Source organism: Enoplosus armatus, chromosome 8, assembly GCF_043641665.1.
Source record: "Enoplosus armatus isolate fEnoArm2 chromosome 8, fEnoArm2.hap1, whole genome shotgun sequence".
Lineage (NCBI taxonomy): Eukaryota > Metazoa > Chordata > Actinopteri > Centrarchiformes > Enoplosidae > Enoplosus > Enoplosus armatus.
This window is the reverse complement of record NC_092187.1, coordinates 22,779,758-22,803,797: the sequence shown is the minus strand read 5'-3', so window position 1 is coordinate 22,803,797 and position 24,040 is coordinate 22,779,758.

The window sequence follows — 24,040 nt, the reverse complement described above, 5'->3', positions numbered from 1 at the left end:
ACCTCAGAGACTCACAATTAAAGTGAAACATAGTTAACAGCTGTTAACCTTCCGGTGACAGCAGCTGTTCAGAGTGCTGTCTTATTTTCTTGCACGTTTATTCTTATTGGCGTAGAAATAATGAACCACTCATCAAATAATGCTCCTTGTTGAGCTGTTTCTGAATGATGGATGTCACATGAAAATGTCTATCATGTACTCGTTCTCTCAGGCCATGCAGACCACACGATGTCCCTGTGTTCTCCCCAACAACCAATTCTCTTCCTATTCCCTTAACAGCTCACAGTTCTCTAATGGACTATAAGAGGGTGGTATTTCCAGAAATGGACTTGAAACCACAAGAGCTGCCAAGACCCAACTGTCTCTCTCTCTCTCTCTCTCTCCCCCTCTCTTTGAAATCTGGTTAAACGCTGAAACAGTCAGGCATGTCAGAAGCAGTTCTACCCCCAGAAGACCTTTGCTTACAGTAAGCACATTTTTTTTTCTTTTTTGTTGTAAGTGGGCGGTATTAATGCATACTGAAAACCCTGGAAGAAGCTATAGCTCCAGGACAATAACTGTCTCCCTAACTCCGTCTGTGATCTACCACAGTGTGCTGCTCTCTGTTTCAGAGGTACAGAGAAGTATGCTGTGGTCCTTCTTTATTGAAATAGTGCCATGATCATATTTTAAATGCTAAGACCTTTTGAAATGCCATTCAAGTGTTTTTTTTTTTTCATCTTCCTCTTTGAGTAAAATGTCTCCCTAACAAAGAGCAAATGGGAAGCATCGCACCTCTGTCATTTCCTGTCTACAGTTCATTTCCCAGCCTGTCTGTCCGTCCTCCTAAAGCAGTCCATCCCCTAGACAGGGTCTGAGCCGACCCCCCAAATCCCCGCATTTCTGCATCAACGCTCCACATTATGCTTCACAGCACTCCTCACCCTCTTTGGCCTCGCAAATTGTGACATGCAACATTGAGTCAGTCCACAAAACATGTCACCATCACCTCAACTTTCCACCTATCTGCTCACACTAACTGTATACCTACAATATGTTTCTTTTTTCTCTATTTCTTTTCAGGCATTTGTCTTGCCTGAGTGGATGATTGGACACTCACACCGTTTGTGAGTGCTCAACTAACTTGATTATATAAAGATTGCATAACATTAAGTTCTCTGTATTGTCTGTGTGCATTAACCAATGCTCACCTTTCATCTTTTGATGCCCTTTTCTTGCTGAGCTGCAATCATCCAACCACCCAGTCGTTCTGGGCTGTGTAAACAATTTCTTTTTCACAGGCAGCTGATAAAAGTGGCGCTGAGGCCGGGCATGTGTGCAGGCAGGCACAACCTCATACCGGTGAAGACCTGACCGTCACTCTATACAGAGTGTTACAAAGGATGTCTGCACTAGGACTCAGTGCAGGTCCCTGCGGGATGAGGTGACAGAAGATACAAGCAATGAACGATCAAAGACAGGCGAAGGGAAAGAGCTTCACTCTCCACACTATTACACCGTGAGTGAAAAAGTACTTTAGTTGATGAGATGGAATAAATGGACCAGACAAACTGCCACACTGGGCTTTCTTTGAGCTGGGCTGATGGATGTGAAGTGAAAAGAAATAGGAAATGAGATCGCTTGATGGGCAGTTTGTTGTTTGGTGGTGAGTGCAGAAAATAATAGCTTTCCTGTCACAGGCTATAGCAGGCCATTCCACATGGACAAGGTGCAAGTGACAGTCATTTGGTGAATTTTTTAACATTTTGCACAGCGTGGATTGGTACAAATCGTTAGCTCAGTTTAGACTGGATGTGAAAGAAGTAAGAGTCACAATCTTGTTAAAACGTGGACCGAATTCACTGCCTCCAAGTCAAAAGCTGTGATTGCGGAAAGAAAGAAAATAACTTTATCCTACTTAAAATTTCAGAGCACATCCGTCACTCGGCTTGTGTTGAGTCTGAGCCCTGAATGAGGATGGCTTTGTGTACCCACTGGTGCCCTGGGAAATAATGTTACTGGTGGGACTGTGACCCTTTAACCTGCTCTAATGACACCTCAGGATATACATCTAATACAACTTACACATAAAGACACCTGAGAATAACAGATTATAATTAGTTTGCGGACCCTTCCTTGTGGGGGAGAATCAGACAGCCACTATTAGCCGTTAGAATGGGAAAAAAGTAATTAGTTCATCTCATTATAGTCCCAATTACCTGGAGGAGGGAGAGAGGATGATCTATTACATATCATATATCACTGATCACAGAGAGGCACTTGCGTTGTGGACTCATAATCACATTATGGGACATAATATAACATCATCTTCAAAGTGAGACCATGTGCTGTATTGAAAATGATCTCTTATGATAAACTGAAACATAACATCAGCCATGATTCACTGTTGGAGGACTTGAAGTGGCTCTCAGATTCAAAAGTTTCTCTTACATCAATTTTGCGATTTTAAAATGCCTCTGCGAACATACTGTACGTACTTATATCCCTGCTGGTGGAGAACATCAGAGACAGCGTCTCTCTACAACAGTGAACCTTGTCTCTCTGAAGAGATATCTGTAAATGTTGACAGATCATAACATGCGGTAATGTAGCTGCAGCCTCGTTACCATGGTGTACTGTACATGCAGTGTTTCCACTATGCAAATCACTGTCATCTGTTAAAGACATATTGTAGATGAGCTGAAAGATCCCAAATAAAACAATACCATTTTTAACGTAAAGTGGAGTCAGCTCACTCTTACTGTATTAAGGCATTAAACTATAAAAACTGACCGCTTCTTTCCAGCAGGTTTTAGAAAAGGACTGAGGGCACTGCATTCTTGCACAGATCTGTTTATTTTTGTAAAGTGAAACCATTGACTGATATCTACAACAACACTCGCTGAATAACTACATCATCCAAACAACGAGTCAGTCCTGTCATTTCAAACTTCTTACTGCGAAGACAAACGCTGTGGCAAACTCTCAAAGTGTGACTTACAACTGAGAAGTGTGCGTCTCACCGTACAGCAAACCTCAACTTTGAATGCATGAATATTGTAAAAATATAAAATGCAAATACTCACTGTGCCCCTGAATGTGTTCCTCAGCAGCTGTTAGTCTGCTCAAGGCGCCGAGGAGAATACACATGAAGGAAAATACGAAATGTGTTTTCAGCTTCTGCTGCTGCCTCGTTTAACTCTGCTCCATCTGAGCACAGGCACCAGGCTTGAGGAGTACGAGGAGGTTATTTCTATGATCATGAGCAACAGGCTGCCTCCCCTCCCCTCCCCTCCCCTCCCTTCCCTTATTCTCTCCTTCTCTTCCCTTTGCCCTCATCTCTCCCTCTCAACTCAGTCCTCCCCCCTTCCTCCAGCGCTGACATCAGAAGTGGGTGTGCCTTTATACCAAAAGCTTTTGAGTGAAATCCATGGCAACCACCATCTAGAAAGCCATGCTTCCCTTCCACCTTTAAATGAGAATAATCACCATCTTTTGATTGTAGATTCACACAAAGGTTTATATTTGTCCGGCGGGTTACCCGGCTGAGGGGGAGGCAGGAGGGGAGGGCTCCTGTGGGCTGGCTGAGACTCAGCAGGGTGTCCAATTTTAGACAAGTGGTGGGAAATGCTTTCATGAGGTACGATGATAAGGAGGAAGGCATGGCACACACGGAGAATGTTTATCACCACCAGAGCAAATGCTGCCGTTATGTTCTTTGTTCCGCTTTTAATAATAATTTCTTCCCAGAGGCCATCGAAGTGATGTCTTGCTTTTTTTATCACAGTAAACAACTGTGTCCACTGAGCATTACCTCAAAACTGTGTTGCCTGTGTTAGAGTCCATTATCCCATTTATTGATCTGTCTGTCTTGACCTGAATGGAAACTGCAGAAATAAACACACACGACAAGTCAGTCTCGGTGTGTTATTTTCACTTCAGTGCTGTCATGACCCATAATGGTGAAGTGAATAAACCTAAATGTGCATAACTTTTTTTTTGGTGTGGGTCCAATTTTCTTCCCCAGTCAGGCGTGATGTTTTCTGGAGTGCATGTTTTCATGAAGAGACATATTGGAGAGAAAAGGAAGCAAGTCATTCCTGTGAGCTATTAGGCTTCAGAGCAGGGTTGTTTTCCTGCTGAAGATAATGACACAATCCAAGAATGAGAATGCAACAATTACAACATTTCATAGGAAGAAAGAAGTAACAAAAGCACCATAATGACCCTGCCGCGTGGGAGTTTGAATTCTTAAGTGGTGATTTTATATTGAGGGACATGAGAGATGTCGTCTTTGTCGAAAACAAACAAAGTTAAATGATTATAATCTATAAGCACTGTTGCATCCACTGGGCTGCGTGTCACTTTTGTTTTGACTGAGCTCACACAGCACATAGCCAGGCCACCGCGGCAAACCAGAGTACTGTATGATGTACATAATTGAGACGAAAGTGCTATAATGAAAAGGTGAATTACAAAGAATGGGAAAGGTGGGATCTTCCTAATATTGGATTGAAATGAATGAGACTAAGAGTCTACAGCCACGCTAGCAGTAAGATAAATGCTAATAAATGCTAATGTCAGCATGCTAACATGACCGCAATGATAATGCTAAAATGCTGATGTTTAGCAGGTGTAATGTTTACCATGTTTGCCATCTTAGCTTAGCGTGTAACATTTGCTAATTAGCACCTAACGCAAGTAGTACAGCTGATGGGAATGTCATTAGTTTAACAGGTATTTGTTTTGATATACATGTTGATATATACCTTCCCTTGAGCAAACACTTTAAATACATAATCCTTACCCTTTTCTGAGCCCCCTGTCCACCCCTATTGATTTTCGCACGGTCCCTGATGGTGCTAGAGGAAAGGTTAGCAAAGACATTAGGGTTCATCCTCTGGGGACCATGAATGTCTGTACAAAATTGCACGTCAATCCATCATATAGGTGTTGAGATATTTTAGTCTGGAACAATCCAAAACATCCAAAGTGGTGGACCAACAGACCAACGTTGCCATTCATAGAGCCATGACGCTGGTGAGGCTAAAAATATGTGCTCACTGTCATGTTACAGCGTTTGGCGGCAGGATTGTGCATTTTTCCTTTTAGATTAAATTTGGCCTGTTGTTGTTGGTGACTAAGTCTTAATATATGCTAATTCTGGCTTGACACTTGAGTGGGCCAGTTTATGGGTGTTAACTGAGCTCCAGTTAGACTGCATGACACAAACAAGGAGTCTGAATGTATTCAGAAATCACATCAGTAACAAATTCGCCTTTGCTGCATTTGCCATTTAAAAATATTAATCACAGCATACTGTGATTTAGGCATGCTGTGTGTCCTAATACAAATCAGGAAGAAGTCCTACCTGGAATAGATAAACATCCAAAAATTTTAAGAAGCAGGAAACTGGAAGTTTCTTTTTCTCTAAGTCAGCACCAGCAGTGATTGTGCCTACAGGTGTTCACCTGCTGATTGCTGATTGCTAATTACTGATACAATTTTAACCAGTTTTTTTGTGAGGATTGATGTATTCTCTGGCACTGTGGCACCTTTTCTCTCCAGTCTTTCCACGGCTTCTTACTGTTTAAAGAGGCCAAACGTTCAACCGTCCCTGACGGCTCTCTGATCATCCAGAGCTTAATAATCAAAAACAACTTTCATCTTTTATCTCCAAAACTCTGGAGATGAAAATAATATCTGTTGGGGCCTCTGTCTTTCTGGCAGTGGTGAAACTTTCTTACTCAAAGTTACGAATAAAGAATGCAGATGCGGCTCAGTGTTGGTGGATATTACAGGCATGCTACTCTACTTTAGCCTGGGAACCAGACAAATCTGTGAGTGGCGTGAAAATGCGGTGAGAAAATGAACGGATAGGTTCCAGACTAATTTGCATTTGCTTGAACTTAGTTTCACTGATTAGCGTGTATGGTGTGCCACAAGGCTCGATTATTGGGTCACTGCTGTTTTCCTTATGCACTATGCTAAAAGGTTCCTTGTAGCCACATAACCCTGGACAAATCAGCTGTATATATTTTTAAAAAAATCTCTTCAATAAAGGAGTAGTTCAACATTTTGAGAAAATACTTGCTTGTATAACGTATTAATTAGCGAGCTTTAGAGGTGCTGGTAGGCGGATTTTGTTACCTTAGAGCCAGGCTAGCTGTTTCCCTATGTTTCCAGTCTTTATGCTAAGCTAAGCTAACAACTGCTGGCTGTAGCTTCATAGTTACTGTACAAACATGAGAGTTTTTCCAAAACTCAAGTCATTTTTATGGCTGTTTGAATGCAGTTGTTTACTTTTATTAACTCATGTATTTCCCTGTTTTGATAAATATTTTTTATAATCACATATTAACTTTGCATAGTTACTTTTATGGACTTTTTGCTGTATAGTTATGTATGTTGTGGTCAGATCCCGCGGCAGCCCACTTTCATCCATCCTGCACTTTCCACTTTAATTCTTGACACACTTCCTGACAGCAGTGCATTAACAGCACTAGACATTGTACTACTGTTCAGTCAGAGCCATCTTTAGCTTCTATTTGTTTCCCATAGACATCTAATCGCCATCCCACATCCAATAAGGATGAATCTTGGGCAAAAGCAGCAGATGAGTTAAAAAGCACTCAGAAGTTAATCCTGGCTAATTATTTTGCAAAGTATGAATTCATATTCATATATCATGAGGTCATCAGAGGCAGGATAAAGCTGTGGCACCAAAGTCACTATTTCACTCAACGCTGCGAGTGATCTCGTGTTTTATTGATCGGGAAGACGCATACTCTCCTGTTTGAATAGACGTGGAACCAATATAAATGCAGAGAAAATCTATCTTATAAAAGCTTGTGGCTCTCATTACCAAAGCTGATAATCATTTCAATGTGTCCAAAATGTTTACTCACTGACATTTTAACATTTAAATGGGATCAACTGAGTTCTCATAAGACCTTTGAGAGGAATAAAAGCCATCCAGCCACTGTTCCAACCATGAAGAGCGAACGAGGTAAATACTTATAAATACTGCGGCATTCTTTGAATGAAAAAATGTTCTTTACTTCCTTGCAAACAGATAAACAAGCTCTCTCACTCACGTACAGTAATTGTTGTTCCCTACCATTGTTGTCAGAGTAACTGAAATGGCTTTCTTTGTTATTAGCAGCTCTTGGTTACGTTCAGAGTTGATGCTGGGCAGCAGTTATGATGACATTAATTAATAAAAAGGAATCTACAGCAAAAGTTAGACAAAGGCCTCGACCTTAATGAGAATCACTCTCATTATCCTCTTGTTTTTACTAAGCTTTGACTAAATGGAAACATATTCTAGGAATTACAGCTTGGGGTTCTCATAATGACGTTCAGTTTGCCCTATCCAGACTGATGAATTAAGAAAGGGAATGAGTGTAGGAGGGAAAAATTAGATTGATCATCTAATTTTCTCATTAGCTGACCTGTTGTCGCAGGAAAAATGTTACTCTGCCAGAGGCAGCACAAAGGTCGATACTACCGCAACAAGGTAATGTGCAACCTGCCGCAATGATTACTGAGGAACCAGAATTACAGTGCCTTTGCTTCTGTGATGTGTGATTCCCAGTGGTGGAAGAAGTGTTTGGATCCTTACTTAAGTAAAGTAAAAGTATAAAGTACTATCAGCAAAATGTACATAAAGTATCAAAAGTAAAAGAAGTTGTTCTGTTGTGGTAAACTTTCACTAAAGGTGCTTTGTATTTTAAATATAACAAATGATAACCAATGTACTCATCATATCAATTGTAATCATAGCTTATCTCTATGTTAAGGTTCGCACGACGGTTTGTTACTTCCCACCACTGGTGATTCACAGGTACGTCATATTTTATGCGTTACACACTACATAATGTTTGCTGATAGAAACAGGAAATGCTTTAAAACGGATGCCTTATTTTCTCCATCTTTAAAAATCAAAATCAAAATGAGGTTCAGGTGCCAAAGAGGCACAGCTGAGTCTGTTTGACTGAGATCAGTCATAATCCCAAACTTTACCCTCACAAACACAATTGAGTTGATTTGAAGTGTCAATATTGTAACTTCTCTGAGTGATGATGATAAAGATAACCTCGGTATGTGCTGGAATCAAACAAGAGGAGAATGAGTATATACGGTGTGGCGAGACCTGCTATCACGGAGCGGAAGAGTTCGAACACAATGTATGACAGTGTGGAAGCGTGTGGGAGGTGTCTGTGACCTCAGCCTATTTCTGACAGCTGTCAGGCCACAGTGTTTGTTCAAACAACACACTGTTCATGCTATTCACATGTGAAAAACACTGACTACGTCTACCACTAACTGCAGTATATTGAGTACTAAGGTGTGTGTCTTTGTTTACCGGAGGCACCGCACAATCAGTGCCACATCTGTTAGTAAGAGGATCAAGGTACAAATGAGATCTTGCCGATGTTAAATGTCAGGTTGGAAAAAAAAAAATCTGTATTCTTTGATTATATGTGTAATGACACATTTTCACCCTTTACATCATCAAATGTTAAGTCATCCACCTGGATGCTCTAAAAATTCAATCTTCCAGAAGTAGCCCAGGGATCTATTTCAAACCCAGTTTTGGCAGGTATGGTGGTCCATCTGTTGTGCGAACCAGTTTGGATGGTTTCTAAAATAGGAGCTCATTCTGAACATTTTCCTCTTGAAGTAATGGCGTATTAAGCAGCATTATAAAGACTCTGGTGAGCACACGGTGGGCTCAATAGGCTTAAAAGCAGCCGGATCGCACTGGCTGAACAGGGTGATGAAGAGGCTGATGGCAGAAACACCGCCATTCATCTGATTCAAGTGCAGGGTTTTAAATTAGCTTGATGGGTAGTAAAGCTGTGTGTTATGCTAACAAGCGCAGATCTGTAATGTTCAAAAACATGACACTCCCTCCCACCACTCACATTCACACTCCATACACACAGCAGTGGAGACCACAGATGTCGTTTACACATGTGATTTAAAATACCGCCGGTGAAATCGCAGTTATCGAAGTGGAAAATTGTCCTTTTTACATAGTATCCAGTAATTTCACAGTCCATACTTAACATTTTATCTTTGACGGACCAACGGGTGCCTCCAATTTTATTGCTTTTTTTAAGCCATCTAAAAATAAAGTGAGATTAATCACACTGCAGAGTGAAGGCACAAGTCTATTGTCATCATGAAAATATTTATGATAACCACTTTAAAATCATGTTTGATGCTCTCACGGAAAATACACGTCTTGATATATTTGGTACTTGAGATCTGTCGCCTGGTGGACATCACAGGACTGATGCACCCTCGTACATAACGTCTTACTTCTGTTCTGCTCTTCAAGCATGAATACTCCTTCATCAGTTCCATTCATAGAGTCTTAATGAAGATAATAATAATAATAATGTAATACTTTATATTGTGTAAATGTTCTTTTTCCTCTCATCACACGTTCACCACATTCTGCCAAAAAACTATTCAGTATGAATACAACTTCACTCGTGACTCATGTCTAATGGATTATGGATGGATGATGCATTGTTAATTTTACACCCAACAAACAATTTCTGATTTCTGTGTACACGGCAGACCTCTCTATCACCAGGACATAACATGTGTGCACTTGAGGTGTGAATGGAGGCCTTTTTCTTTTCTCGAGTTTGAACGCTCCAGAGGTGCGCTTCATTACACACCGAGCATGAAAGAGGATATCTGCAGATTGATTTTTGCAAAGAATTTAGAAAAATACCCTCACAGTACAGAAAACTCTCACAGTTGCAAGCAGCAGCCTTTTAGTTTCGCAGCATGACTAAGCACACCTCTTAGCCTCTGAACCGAAGGTGAAAAGAGGACGTTTACTAGTTTCTTCCTTTTCTGAGACTCTTTGATGGAGTCTTCAAAAAGAAATCAATGAAGGGATCAGGACATTTCAGTCACAATACAGAATTCGAGCAACAAACGGAGGTGAGCTGTAGAGAGCAGCAGATAAGCAGAAGGTGTATCTCCAGTAAAGTGGGAAAAACACTCTCTTTGTGTTGCCTTTGCTATGCAACTTTAAAATATAAACCACACACTGTGTCATGACAGTCATAAAATTAAAAAAAATCCAAACCAAAAATGAAATTACCTCCATTTTACAGAAAAAAATGCTACCACACAATATCACCTTCCAGTACGATGCGACATTGTCCACTGATGAAAAGCCTCCCACTCTGAGGTAAAAGTTGTGTGTAATTTAGCTGTCATGTCGTACTCGACACGCTGCAAAGAGTGCATGAGGAGTTTGTGCAAAGCAAGAGGAGAGTTGTAAATATTTATTTTTCCTATGTTTTATTTTAGGTGGTTTCAATTTAGAAACTGTTTTTCTTTCCATAACACGTCTCTTGACTGCCAGGGTTTGACTGTCAGCTGACGATGTCGTTTGACGAAGTTGCTCGACGTCCTCCCAGATCCATTTTTCATATATGTTACGATCTATTCATAACTTCGTCGTCATGATTGTCCATACTGTAAATCTATTATGTTGGTCTATTCTGTACACACAACATCTACTGCATGTATGTCCACCCTGGGAGAGGGATCCCTCCTCTGTTGCTCTCTCTGACGTTTCGTCCATTTTTCCCCATTAAAAGGTTTTTTTGGGGAGTTCTGAATCGAGGGTCTAAGGACAAAGCGTGTCGTATACTGTACAGATCGCCCCTTGAGGCAAATATGTGCTATCGGGCTATACAAATAAAATTGACTTGACTGTGATTGGTTCTAACAATCCTCTCTAATTTCCCCCTTTTCTGTTGTTCAGAGTTGATATAGCTTCAATTATTGTTACCTGTGACTGTAGGTGTTCAGTATATATACAGACAAATCTGTATCAACATAGTTTCAAAGGGAACTGACTTTGCTGAATCACCATCGTCACTGGTAACTGAGAGCGTCGCTGTCAGCTCAGCTGTGATTCACAGCACCTTACTTACTCCTTAAAAGCATCTTAAAAAGCCTCAAAAGCCACAGAAACAATCATAACCTGATAACTCAGTTGCTTCTGAACGTAGCAACAGACTGAACACTACAGAACTGAATAAGAATCAGCGCTGAACGTCTACTATTCTAAACTATTCCTTTAATAAACACATATGAACACAACAGTGGCTCTGCATACCCGTCCACTACAACAACCTCCACATCCTACTTTTCGCATCACTACAGAAGGAGGCACATTACTTCCTGCATTGGTAACGAATTCCTGGGGATACTGGAGTAATACTGAGAAGTGTTTCAGCAAAAGTGCAAAGAGAGGTTGGGGTGGCTGGGTGGGTCAACAAAGCGTGGGACTTAGACACAGGAGGCTTTTCAGATAGCTCATATAGCAGTGAGTTGACAGAATTAAGGGGGGGAAAAAACGACTTCCTCTGCAGAAACTGCTAAAGCATTCAAGCAAGAGCAACACAACAAAAGCACGAGTTAGGAAATAATTAGTGCTTCAGAATTTAATGAACTGAGACTGTAATTACAGCACAATCCCATTCTGCCCCTCACTTACCAGAAGAATAATACACAGTTTAAATGTATTGTCTCGCATTCATAATTCTCGCAGAACCCTTTGGCTGACATGACACCCCGTGAGAATAAGTATAAATGCAGCATCCTGGAGAGCTACAGCTGTTTATGACACAATGCAATTATATCACTGCCTCACGTAAAACAAAGTAGGGAACACAGTTGGCATGGTAATATCATATCTGCCACTTCATTATCACTCGTTCATATGTCAGGAGTTCACATGACTTGATACCAAAAATAGCTTATGGTCTTAGCCTAGCGTACGGGTTCTGTCTGCCGCAGAATAATGATTTCTGTGCTCATCACTGTGTTAGTAGTTGTGTTGTTGCCGTGGACAAAATGTCTCCTTCCCTCTCTGCTTCCTCTCCAGAGACTGTGCGTTCAGTTTGACCTGCATGACTTCACTCTTAATTCCCTTAGCAGTCTAATCTTAGGGCTTAAATTGCTATTAAAGCACACAATACCATTAGCAGGCCGATAAGCAGACAGTGGTTTCAGATCTGCAACTGCTGTTTATGTCAATATTGTTTCTCAATAATTCATCTTACATTTTGGTCGTATCATGAGGAAACGCTGCCACCCGGAATTACGGGGCTCTGATAGAGATAATGAAGATAATCTGCAAGTTTTGGATGTTGGACAGCTGGCAATACTGTTACGTACTGTAATCCCTCTTTCTACACAGTAAAATCCCTCAGCTCAGGCCACTTTAAATGATAATAGACCTTTTTTCACAGCAGACATTTTGACATGTGGCATTTCTTATATCACGATGGCTCTGTTCCATTAAGTGACCCAGGAAGCCTCTCCAGTGAGCCAGAATGTGCAATACCAAATCTAAATCTAAATGGAATACAGCCACCATTAATGTTATGAATTACAGTTGCGCTTTTCCTGCTTTGACAAGTCAAACTGTAACTTTAACTAGCAAGTCAAACCTGAATTAGTTTTTTATAAAGTTTTATAATCAATGAGGAAACCAAAACGTTTCAACTGAAAACTGAATGAGCCTGAAATTGATTAAAACATAAAGTTTGATTGGCTAATCAGTTTTTATAGAGTATAAGATTAAGAAGCTGTAAATTAAATCAAATTTACTTTACTTACCTTCTCGTGTAGACATTTTGACTTGTCACAGCAGGAGAAGACCAAGTGGAACCAATAACATTAACACAGCGTACCATCATGCAGAACTAATGGGATTATTAATTACACCTGTGCTTTTTCTGTTTTGACACTTGTGATGTGTGCCTCTATTCATTTAACTCTATTTATTTAAGAATTTGGCCTAATGTATGTGTATGGGAATACTAAAGTGAACAATGTGACAAAAAACTGCTCCCCCCTCCCTCTGTTTTCACTCCTCATGTGTACGTTATACATCAAAATGTTGCCACAAGCCTTTTTTCTCTGAAAGCGTAAAAATCTAACAGCCCTGTCAAACTGTCATATGCTGCCACTGGAAATGCAGGATACATCTTACTTGATTTAAACTTTCTCCGTCAAGTTAAATGCTGTCCACATATATCATCATGTTCAGCTACTCCTGCTGCCACCTTCAATGAGCGCTACAAGTTTTACAGTTTATCTTCAGAACTTTCTGCTCTCACAAGACGGACGCAGGCGTACGGCGTTCGACTAATTCCATGTCTCCTCGGGGGAGTGTGTGCTGGTGCAGATTATATGGGTTAGCGGTTAGCACTGTTATTCCTTCACAGTAATATGGTTCCTGATGTGATTCCCCTTTGTGGCCAACCGTGACATTCAACCGTCCACCTTAAATAGCTGGGGCCAGAAGCTTGGTGACAGTGACTGCTCGCAGGGCTGGTGGTGAACGGCTGGCTAGCTGGCAAGCTAACCGTTAGCTCAGTCACAATAGCTCCTGGAGCTTCTTCTCTATTTTATGCTCTGTTTACTTTAACCTGACGTTTTGTTCACCGTGAAAAGAATAAAAAGTTATTGAAGAGGGAAAATTAAGCTTTCCAGACTATCAAGCTTGCTAACTGGCTAGCTTGTTAGCTTAGCTTGGTCACTAAGGTCAGTTTATTCAAAAGACGTATTTGTACCATTGTCTCATGTCTGTCTCATGGGTTAGGGTTAGGGTCTGCAAGCCATTGCTCTTTTGTGGAACAGTTTTTACTCCGACAGAGGAGGTTAAATAAAAGTGGATGGCGCAACACAGCTAATAAGCTACGATAGCTTCTTCTGTTTCGGACTCTGAGGCTCTCTGTCCCCTCAAAGGTCGACACTCTCAAGACGGCTTGCTATTGGTCAATGGTGCGAATTTGCATATCCGAGACAAGTTCACCAACGTTGAACTCTACGTAGAACAGATTAAATCGTCGAGCGGATCCTCTGGTCGAGCCGATGTGTTTGAAATCTCTACAATGTGATGATTTTTGTGTTTTTATAAACATTTTACATAAATATCACACAGAATCGCAGTCAAGTGATAGAAGAATGGAAAAAGAAAAATGGGTGGTGAAGTGGAAGGGGGGGGGCAGCATTGTTTCCAGACACCATTATACTGTATCAACATAACGTTTAGCGACTGCTAGGGACAGCTGCAGTATAATTATGGTCTCAGCAATGAGGGATACATTCACTCAACATTTCTTTCTGTAATGTTACCAATTACTAACCATTGTTGCTGGTTTTCTTTTTTCCACTGGATGTGAGCTCTTTTCTCTCAGTTCCTTCTTTTCTGCTTTTCTCTTCACTCTCAGCCTGAATGACTGTATAACAGCAATGGTGTATAAGTGTATTACAGTAATTTAATGTTCTCAGTCACACAGGAGTTGATATGACTTTCACAAAGTATAAAATTGTCACCAGATAAAGGCTGCGGAAATCTAATAACTTCTGATTCCTACAGTATGTACGCTGTTCATCTAATCTTGGTTAGACATATACGGTGATGATTCTGCAAATCCTTATTTATACTGTCAGCCTGATTGGCCCGTTCACTCATCATTCCTCAGCAGATTCATTGCTTTATCCAGAAGAAACTGCTTCACGCAAGAAAGTGAGGATTCCAACTGTGCAGCCGGCTTTTAAGGCTCTCATCCTGCTGACGGTGAGCAGCTGATGACCTTTGGCTTCGCAGGGAGCTGCAGGACTCATCCCTGTGGAAACGCTGTCATCTGATCGCTGGGGGAGTTGTGAAAATGAGAAACATGGACTGTACATCTTCTTGAAAATGGCGTGATATGTCAGTCTGGTGCAGAGGTCAGTCAAGAGCGTATTCGTAATAAGTCAGTTCCAGCTGTTCAAAGAAACATCTTTCTCTTTCTCTGCCTCCATCTGTCGTAGCATCAGCAGCACGCAGGCGTTTTCAGAATCAGACTTTATTTTGATGTAATTATGCATAAGTGACTCTTCATTTGCATGATCCGTGGAGGGCCGTCCCAATTTGTGACTGTATCGGAGCAGTGGTTTCCAAGACTCAGAGCCCTGCTGACCTTCATTCCAGCCATCTAATCACAGAGCATTTTACACCCAGGATGCAAGGTGGATATAATTATCGAGCTGGTGGGATAGAAAACAACTGTATCCTGAATCCCGAGGATTTAAAGGAACTTCACCTATTCAGGCTCTGCAGATGAATGTGTGAAGGAACAGTCGGGTGCAGAGAGCAGCCACATGTCAGTCTACTTAATTGCTGTGAATTTCTTTTCAAGAATGAACTGTCAATCCCAAGTTTTAAAACAACATGGACGAGAAGTCCTTAAAGCAGCTATAATATATATTTTTAATAACAATATACCACCATTTCACTATTTTGGTACACTTTAATTACCCTTTACAGTTTAGTTTTCAGCCGTATCAACATTTTGCAACACCTCTGAGCTGCGTTAATAAACAACATTTGATTATTGCGTATTTGCTGTTGCAAGTTAGTTTACGTACATACATACATACATTTCTAGGAGGCAGGGTTGAGCAGGCCACCTGCAGACGAAGTTAGCGACTAGCTCGTGAACATTGTGGAGTATTTAGCAGCTAAGGAGCCCAGCATTTCCTCTCGGGAGTTGGTAGAAACCAGAAATAAAAGTAAAAGAGAGTAAATATTTGACTTACATTCATCAGGTGGCCAGAAACACGACTCTAAATGAATAATAATGTTGCTCTGTAACTGTTAAGTGTGTAATTAAGCAGCTGCTAACAGGTTTAACAACTCAAAGGGTGACGATATGTCAGTGCTGCTCCTGCTGAGGAAGCTCGTGTGATACGATCAAAAGCTCCAGGACAGATACTGAACCAGCCGGACCTTCTGGTGAGATTATTTCGACGAGTAAGTCTGTTCACAAGGTCAAGAGTTAACTTTCCTCTTGCCATGTGCAATGGGCAACGTGTCACATGTGTCAAGAATAGACCTCGGATGAAAATCTTTAATACGATCGCCATGTAATTAAGACAGAACCTCACTGAGAGCACAACGCAGCAAAAGGCAAACACAAGGAATTGACTTTGCCATGTGATCCATTCCTATTTAAAGAAACTCTTGTCACTGAAGACAACATATAAAGATCCTTTGTTTTAAGTTTAATTCAGTTTCTATGGATACCATGTTGTTGCTATGTGACGGAGTTGAAAGAAGAGTTGGAGAGTGTATGTGGTATGTAAAGGCATGTGATGCATGTGCAGTTTATATGTACTGTATTTATTATTGTACTGTATTTATTTTTCCATCATATATGACAACAAGAGATGGAGATGATTTAGTTTTGCTATCGAGCCATTTCACTAATATTATACAGACTAAATGCAAATCTGTCTGCTCTTTACTGCAAATATTCTAATATTATATGTCCTATACTTACATCAGTGGTGAGGATTAACCAGTCTCTTCAGGCTGAACATTGAGTGTGACCTGTTTGTCAAAGGGCTTTGTTTAACTGAATACCCAATTAGTCAGGGTTCATTAATTCAGTAAAGCTGCTTCCTGCTTTCCTGTTGTTTTTTCAGCATTATTTGGAGCCTCTTTGTTTTTGTGATTAGGCTTCACAGAAACACATAGTGATTAAAGAAGAAGAAAAAACCCCCACAAGAATTACAGGATAGAAAAACCCCCCCACATAAATATGCTGGAAAGTCTTTTGTTTTCTCCCTCAATCTCTCTCTTTCTATCCTTCTGTTCCGCCTCTTTGTAGCCTTTAAGACTACTTCAAGTGTGAGGAGTCAACGTCTGCTGTCAGTGTTAAGGAGATGTCAGTTTATAACTCAGCAGGTCTGTTGATCGCTGTGGCTTTGATTATAGCTGTGCAAAATAACAGCTCCCCTCTCGCTGCAATCTGTGCAGGCCTTCCTCTATCTGCTCTGCTGTGTGCCTTTTAAATGGGGTCCTTTGTTTCTTTGATGTGTTTCTGTGATAATAGTTATCACCAGCGATGTATTACTGGCATAACAATGTTCTTTCTTCAAGTTGGCTGGTTGGTAATTACACCCAAAGAATTATTAATGAACAAGATGTTTAAACGTCAGTATTCTAACAAAAATCCTCCAACCCGCACTTTCAATGTGGACATATGGGAACTAGCACCTGGTGCTAGATTATATATATTAGCATTTTTTTTTATCACCATTTCTGTAACTGTTAAGCACATAATAACCTTTCAAAATGTTCAATGAAATAAAATCCATGGTTGTCAAGTTAGAAACAAAACTGTGCTGCAGAAAACTCCCTGAGATCGAAGATTTTAACTCAACAGTGACCATATATCATCATTTAGTCATTAGATTATTCTACATTTGAACTCTTAACCACATGTTGTGCATTCATTTTGCTTTTGTTATCTGACACAACGAGATCTCTCATGGGAAGTAAGCACAATCTTTTTGATTTCTTTCCAAACTCGGAGCTTCTGACCGTCTTTAAAACGTGTTATTTCTTCATGATCAAGGTCACTCACACCATTTGGAGATTCATGTTATTAGACAGAGTCTCTGCTGGATGTAAATGAGGTCTTGGACTCGATGTATAAGTGAGACGAAGGAACAGGAGGCCCTTGGTGTCTGTTCTCAACTCGACAGATGGATTTCCGCCCCTTTTTCCAGTCTTTTCTCAAAGACAATATGGACTTTCAGAAAAAGCTTACATGGGGTTAGGCAGGGATTCATAATGAGAGAAAAGTCTAAATATGACAAAAAAAGAAATCTCATAAATACTGAAAGTTCATTATAATTCTCACCTCAGCCAGGGAGCAAAGGGAGCTCTTTGTGAAGAACAGACTTAGACCGAACTGTTCAAAAGTTACGGCACAAACTGTTATAATGCCACCAGTTGTTTTTCAGCAGGTTCACCAGGTCGTCCATTAGTCCCAGTGTTAGCTCCGCCGCCATCAACATGTGAGTGTGTTCTAGTTTCTGAGATCCAGATAGCTTTAGAACAGAAGATGAAGATTAAAACAGCACGCTAGCTCTGTGAGGTTGTACTTCTTTGACTTCAGCTAAATGCAAATGTCAGCATTTGCTAACATGCTGGTGTTTAGGAGGCAATGTTTACTATATTCACCATCTTACTCTAGTGTGTTAGGATGCTAATTAGCACCAAACATGAAGAACAGCTGAGGCTGATCAATACAACAGTATTGCCAAATCGAAGATTTACCTCGCGCTAAATGAAGATTTAAGGGATCACCAAAGTGATTATGATTCATGTCTGTATCAAATTTGGCAATCCATGCAATAGTCGGGAGGATCCCTCACTCAAACCCACAAATGTCAACCTCATGGTGGCGCCAGAGGAAAAGTCAGTGAGATTCATCGTCTGGGGATCATGAACGTCTGTACAAAATTAGTACAGCCATGCCGCTAGTATGGTGAAAAAAGGTTAGTTAATAGAAGAATTGAGAATCAAGGATTTTGTAGTGTCATATCTGGAGTAGACAACAAAAGCACAAAGTCACTTGTCTACCATTGGTATGGACTTTTCTCTTGAAATTAGATGCATATACATGTATGTGGTTACGATGTGTTTGAGTGTGTGTGTGTGTGAGGCAGAGAGAGATAAGGACCATTGTTTGTCTGTGGATAGGAAGAAAGTAGTGGGTAAATGGTTTAATTTCTGAGATGAAACCACTGATGCCACTTTCATTCTCCTCTGAGACGACCCTGCAGCGTAAGTGCTCGTGAAATGCGAGAGGCCATGAAGACAGAGTAATGTAATTTGACTTACAGGCAGCACTTCATGTCCGACCAACTAAAAACACTCTATGACAACAATCACATGTACATTATTTTGTTTTCTTTGTCATCTAAAGGAGAAACAAGTTGCATTCATCACAGTGAAGAAGTGTGTGCCACACACCCCTAAAATGGTTGTTCCCTGGTCCTTATATAATAATAATAATAATAATAATATTTTGGCCGTAAGGTTGGCAGTAGGCACCATGAAACAATATGGATTAAATTAGTTAGTATTTCAATGTTGAAAACATGACCAAAGTACGACGATGATTCGGTGGCATTTTCTCAACATTTAAAATGTGACTGCTGTAGAGATGTTGATTAAAAGTACATTTTTCAACCTCAGTTTTGACAATTATCACAGCTGATGGGAATGTCAATAGTTTTGCAGGTATTTACTCTCAAATCGAAGTATTGTACACATTTTAAATCTGGCCTGATAATAGCGCTTGTTAAAAAAATAGCCAATAGTCCAATAGCTGTCGAGACGTCTCAAAACCACAAATGTCAGCCTCATGGTGGAAAAGTCACCAAGGTCTTCGGATACATTGTATGAACATACTTTTGTGCCAACCAAAGTACATTCAGTTCATTTATCTAGTGAAATATCTTCAGCCTGCTAGTAGTGCTAAATGAAGTGTACGTAGGCTTCATCCTCTGGAGTTTATGAATGTACAAATGTACAAAATTTGCATAACATTTGTGTAACATTTGCATAAAATGTCATGCATGTCTATCTTTGTCCACATTTCAGTGTACAGACCAACAGACTAACCAACCATGCCGTCTCTAGAGGAACACTGCACTGCTAGCCTGGATAAAAAGTGCAGGAGCTTCTGTTTAGATTCACTCTTTCACTCTTTTGCTTAACAATTTAACAGAGAAATCCACCATAGAGCAAGCAGAGACACTGATTTCTCCATCAACAATACAGTGTTAACTATAAGACACTGTGTGTTTTGTGTGAGGGGTGAGGCCGTCATGATACATATGGCGCAACGTTCAGAAACTAGTCGACTGCCTTGCCTGCACCCACACGTACGCCCACCTTTGATTAAAGGCAGCAACTTCACACCCACTGGTAGTTGCTGAAAGTCATTCAGGGAAACACAGGAAATTACAGTACAAAGTGAAGTAGCAATGTGAGACACGCTTAGGGGAACTCTGTACAGCAAAAGAAAATGAAAAGCTAAATAACTCCTGTAGAATAATTTCAGATTTATAATGTCTGTTAGGTTGAATTTGAGCGTGTTATTGTTACTATAATAAAACATCACGCTGCAGCACTCTAAATGCAAAAAATCTGCCAATGCAGCAGCTTTACAAACACCAATATTGACCTACACCGTGCAAACCAAGGAGGTCTCATCATTTATTTGCTTTAAACTGATGCCTTTTATACAAATCCAGAGATTTTCGATCCTCCCAATTACTCTCGAGTCAGGAGTGGACTGCAGTGAGAAGGAGGCATTATGTAAACGCAGGAACTCTGACACGGAGCCGGTGGAGGGAACTAAAGAAATGAAGTATGGAGCAGCGTGGTGCTTGTGTTGTTGGAGGTGGGCGGCAGCTGTATTTACCACCGCAGCCTGTTGTTTCCTCTGACTTAATGAGCGTCAGGGCCACTTCAGAGCTGATGTCACCGCTGATCCCAGAGCGAGAGTGGGATCTCGCCAACTGGTTACGATGGAAAATAATAAACCATTATAACAGTTTGGACAGCGTGTCTCTCTGCTCGGCATGAGGACGTTTTATCATTTGACATTGAGTACTTATATATGAGGATTGGGGCTATTGTGACATAGTGGGTGTTGATTTGGGGAAGTGGCTTGTTGTATGGCTGATTGAGAAATGAATGAACACAGTATTAATATTGTGTTTTCATTTATGGTATTATTATAGTTTTACTCATTGGAGGACTTATAGGAGGAGCTCAAAACTTAAGCCCTAATCTAATGTGAGTTATTCAATACAAATTCTGTTTTTAAATGACACAGAGACAGAAAGTCATGCTGAAACTATCTATAACTAATGTTAATGTTATCGCTTCACTTTAGAATCACTTATTGTGTTCAACCCGGCTGAAGGCTGGACGACGGAGGGGAGGTCGCACATCTTCTGGCACTAACTAGAAATATGTTTATTTTACGTAACTAAAAGGGAAATAAACATAAAGACGAAATAAATACAACAGAACCAAGAGAGCGAGACTGGCTGACTGCCACCAGCTTATATAGTCTTGTTGCCAGACCAGGTGGGAGAAGCCGGCTCAGAGAGGGTTATAACCGTTTCCCCTTTTTTCTCTTTGCCAGTCAGATATCTCACTGCTCTCATTGTTCATGCCTGTTGCTCAACTTCTGATTTGGACTTCAGTTTATAGAGAGAATGGTTTGTCTCTCAAAGACATTGAAATGTGGGTGAATAAAACCCTTTGCGCTGTGTTTCCTGTGCCTGACTTACTTGGTCCCTCAAAGTCGCCCAAAATCACAGATTTGCCTCAGAGGGCTCTACAGTCTGACAAACACACAGGACCCAACACATCTGTCCTTGCCAGTCCACACTAACACTTGTTGGCCGACGCTTTTAGGTTAAAGTCATGATGTTGATTGATTATAAAAGATTACATGACTCTCTCCTCAGACTGGTCCCCACAAATGCATATTTTGCTTTCAAAACACACACAAATGACTGTGCAGCACCAGCCGAAGATAAAGAGGCTCTGCAATGTTTGTCAAAGCAGTTTTTGCTCTTTTGTTTGCTCCTTTATATGATTTCCAAGCTTTTTCTTGCCTCTGCTCAGGCACTTTAGTCCACGCTTTCTTTTTTTAATTTCTTCACAAGTTGCACTGAATGGGTCTGATTACGTTTCAACTTAAAGAAAATATATATTTGAATTTCATTACAACTCATAAAATGGTTAAATATGTTACAGTTGAGGAGATGTCTTTAGAAAAGCTAAATAAATCACACAGTTGATCTTCATCAGGTTCAATTTGCAGTTCTGAAGTGGTGAAAATACACCGTGTTGAAGTATTACTCCACAGAGGGAGCGCTTGTGCTCCGTAATGTACCTCAGTAATTGTCTCTTGATTCCAGTGGAGCGCTGCTGAACAGCTACTTGTGCTTCTGAATGACATTCACAAGTTCTTGTCTCCCTCTGCAGGGTGTTAGCAGAGCTCACCACTCGCGTTCAGTTTCCTCTCGCTACACTAGCTGTCACTATAATACAGGATATGAACATACAGCAGTATAACTGAACACGCAGTGTTTCTATGTTTCTGGCTTTTCATCATTCATATACAGGTTATCATCAGACTGCTGTGTTTCTCATGAGTCAAAGTGAGATTATATCAAGTTTTCAGCTCCACTGATTTATTAAGAAACTGGCTGCATATGTTTCATCAACGGGAAGACAGCAGGTTGACAATAACGTTACTCATCCCTGCGACTGACATTTAATCGCAGCCTTTATTTGGATGTTTTGATCCAAAATTTCCTCCGTCTGCGCTCAACCAAACAAATTCATTAAGACTACCTACTTTAGCACTCAGCAGAGCATTTACTCACCTGAAGCCCAGGAAACTGACTCATGTCTCTGAGCAAATGATGTGGAGTTTTCAGAAGTGTCTGTAAACCGACAATGTCATCTTTATTCCACACAAACAGCCCATTATACTGTCACTCTGCAGCTGACCATGTCACTTTTTTCTTTTTTCACTTTTAACACCATATCAAGACACCTGAGTGGTGGAATAAAATGTTGGTATAACATAAGTCATGCAGCCAGTTCAGCTTTGGATGTGTTTATTCAAAATCTGAACTCATGTGTGGGATTTAATTTAAAGTTAAAGTAATGATGTGGTCAGTTAAGCTCGATGCCCTCTGTGTCAGGATGAGCTCAGTCTTTTTTTTCTTCTTCTTCTTCTTCTTCTTTTTTTCTTTTTTAAATAACACAAAAGCCGAGCTGAATGAAATGCCAAACTCATCATGTATTTCATTCTTCTGTACGCGGTCCGAACACATTACACCATCGAGCGCTAAAGGGCGCGTGAGTCATCGTGGCATATCTGTATGAGGGGGCCGTGTGAGACGGCTCATGCAGCGAAGCCCACGTGCTGCTTTTTTTTTTTTCTTCAACCGTGGTGATGTCATGACCAGAGACTTCCTGAACACAAGGTTCATTCACAGAGCCCTCCTCCCGACACGGGGACCGAGCACCAAACAAGCCGTCTCCATGACAACTACAGCCTCCGGGCATGCGAGGCCCCTTCTTGTTGTTATTTGCTATTTGAGGGAGGAATGGAGTTTGAAACTGTGTGTACTGTACACGGACACGTGCGCCTGTAAACAGCACATCATTTCACCAGCTTCAACTTCAAGTTCTGTATATTTTTAGGTTGTATAATTCATCGTAATTCATAAACAAACATTTTGGGTCCCTCGCGAGTCTGTCTGCTCCTCGCTCAGGACAGGAGTGGAGCACTTGATGAGTCACTGTCTACTGTGGGTCTACTAATTCTCAGTTTTCCTCTAATAATGGGCAACATAGAGAGTGAGGAGTGCTGTCTTTACTGTACACGCTGACAGTACTATGTGAGCCCTCAACCTTAAATGCACATATTAAATATTCATTCATTCATCAGAGTGACTGCAGAGGAATGATTCGTTAAAACAAGAACAATCGTGTTGTATATGATTATTATTTATTGCTACTTTTAAGGATACAAAAATAGCATGAAACAGAGACTTTTTTTTAAAGGAGGCACAAAGTGTAGTAGACTCAAAATGAAACAAATACATACAATACAACTATCAACACAGAAAATACAATAAGACAGCATTAATAACCTTTTCATTACCAAAGATGTCTTTAAAGATTGTAAAATAATAATAACAAATGCATAAACAAAAATATAACCTATTAAGGGGAGACTTAAACGTTTAATGTATCATAATTCCCTTCAGAAAGTTTTACGTTGTAATAAAACAGATAAAAGATATGATATGATAACTATGACACTGTGTATATTATAAACACAAGAGATACATGACAGACAACAAATCGTTTCTATTTTAGTCTACTCAAACTTTATCGTAACACATGGACAAACACACTTTGCATCAAATATTTACAGAAAAGGGGAAAAACCACTCAGTATAGATTACATTCAATAAATGTCAAATGCACTGGCTCAATGAGAAATATCATTAATATGTCAATATTAGTTGCAGTAATATTACAAAATAGAATCTTGCGGGTCCATATCAAATATTAGAAATTGACATTCAGTCTTACATTTTGCTTCTATTG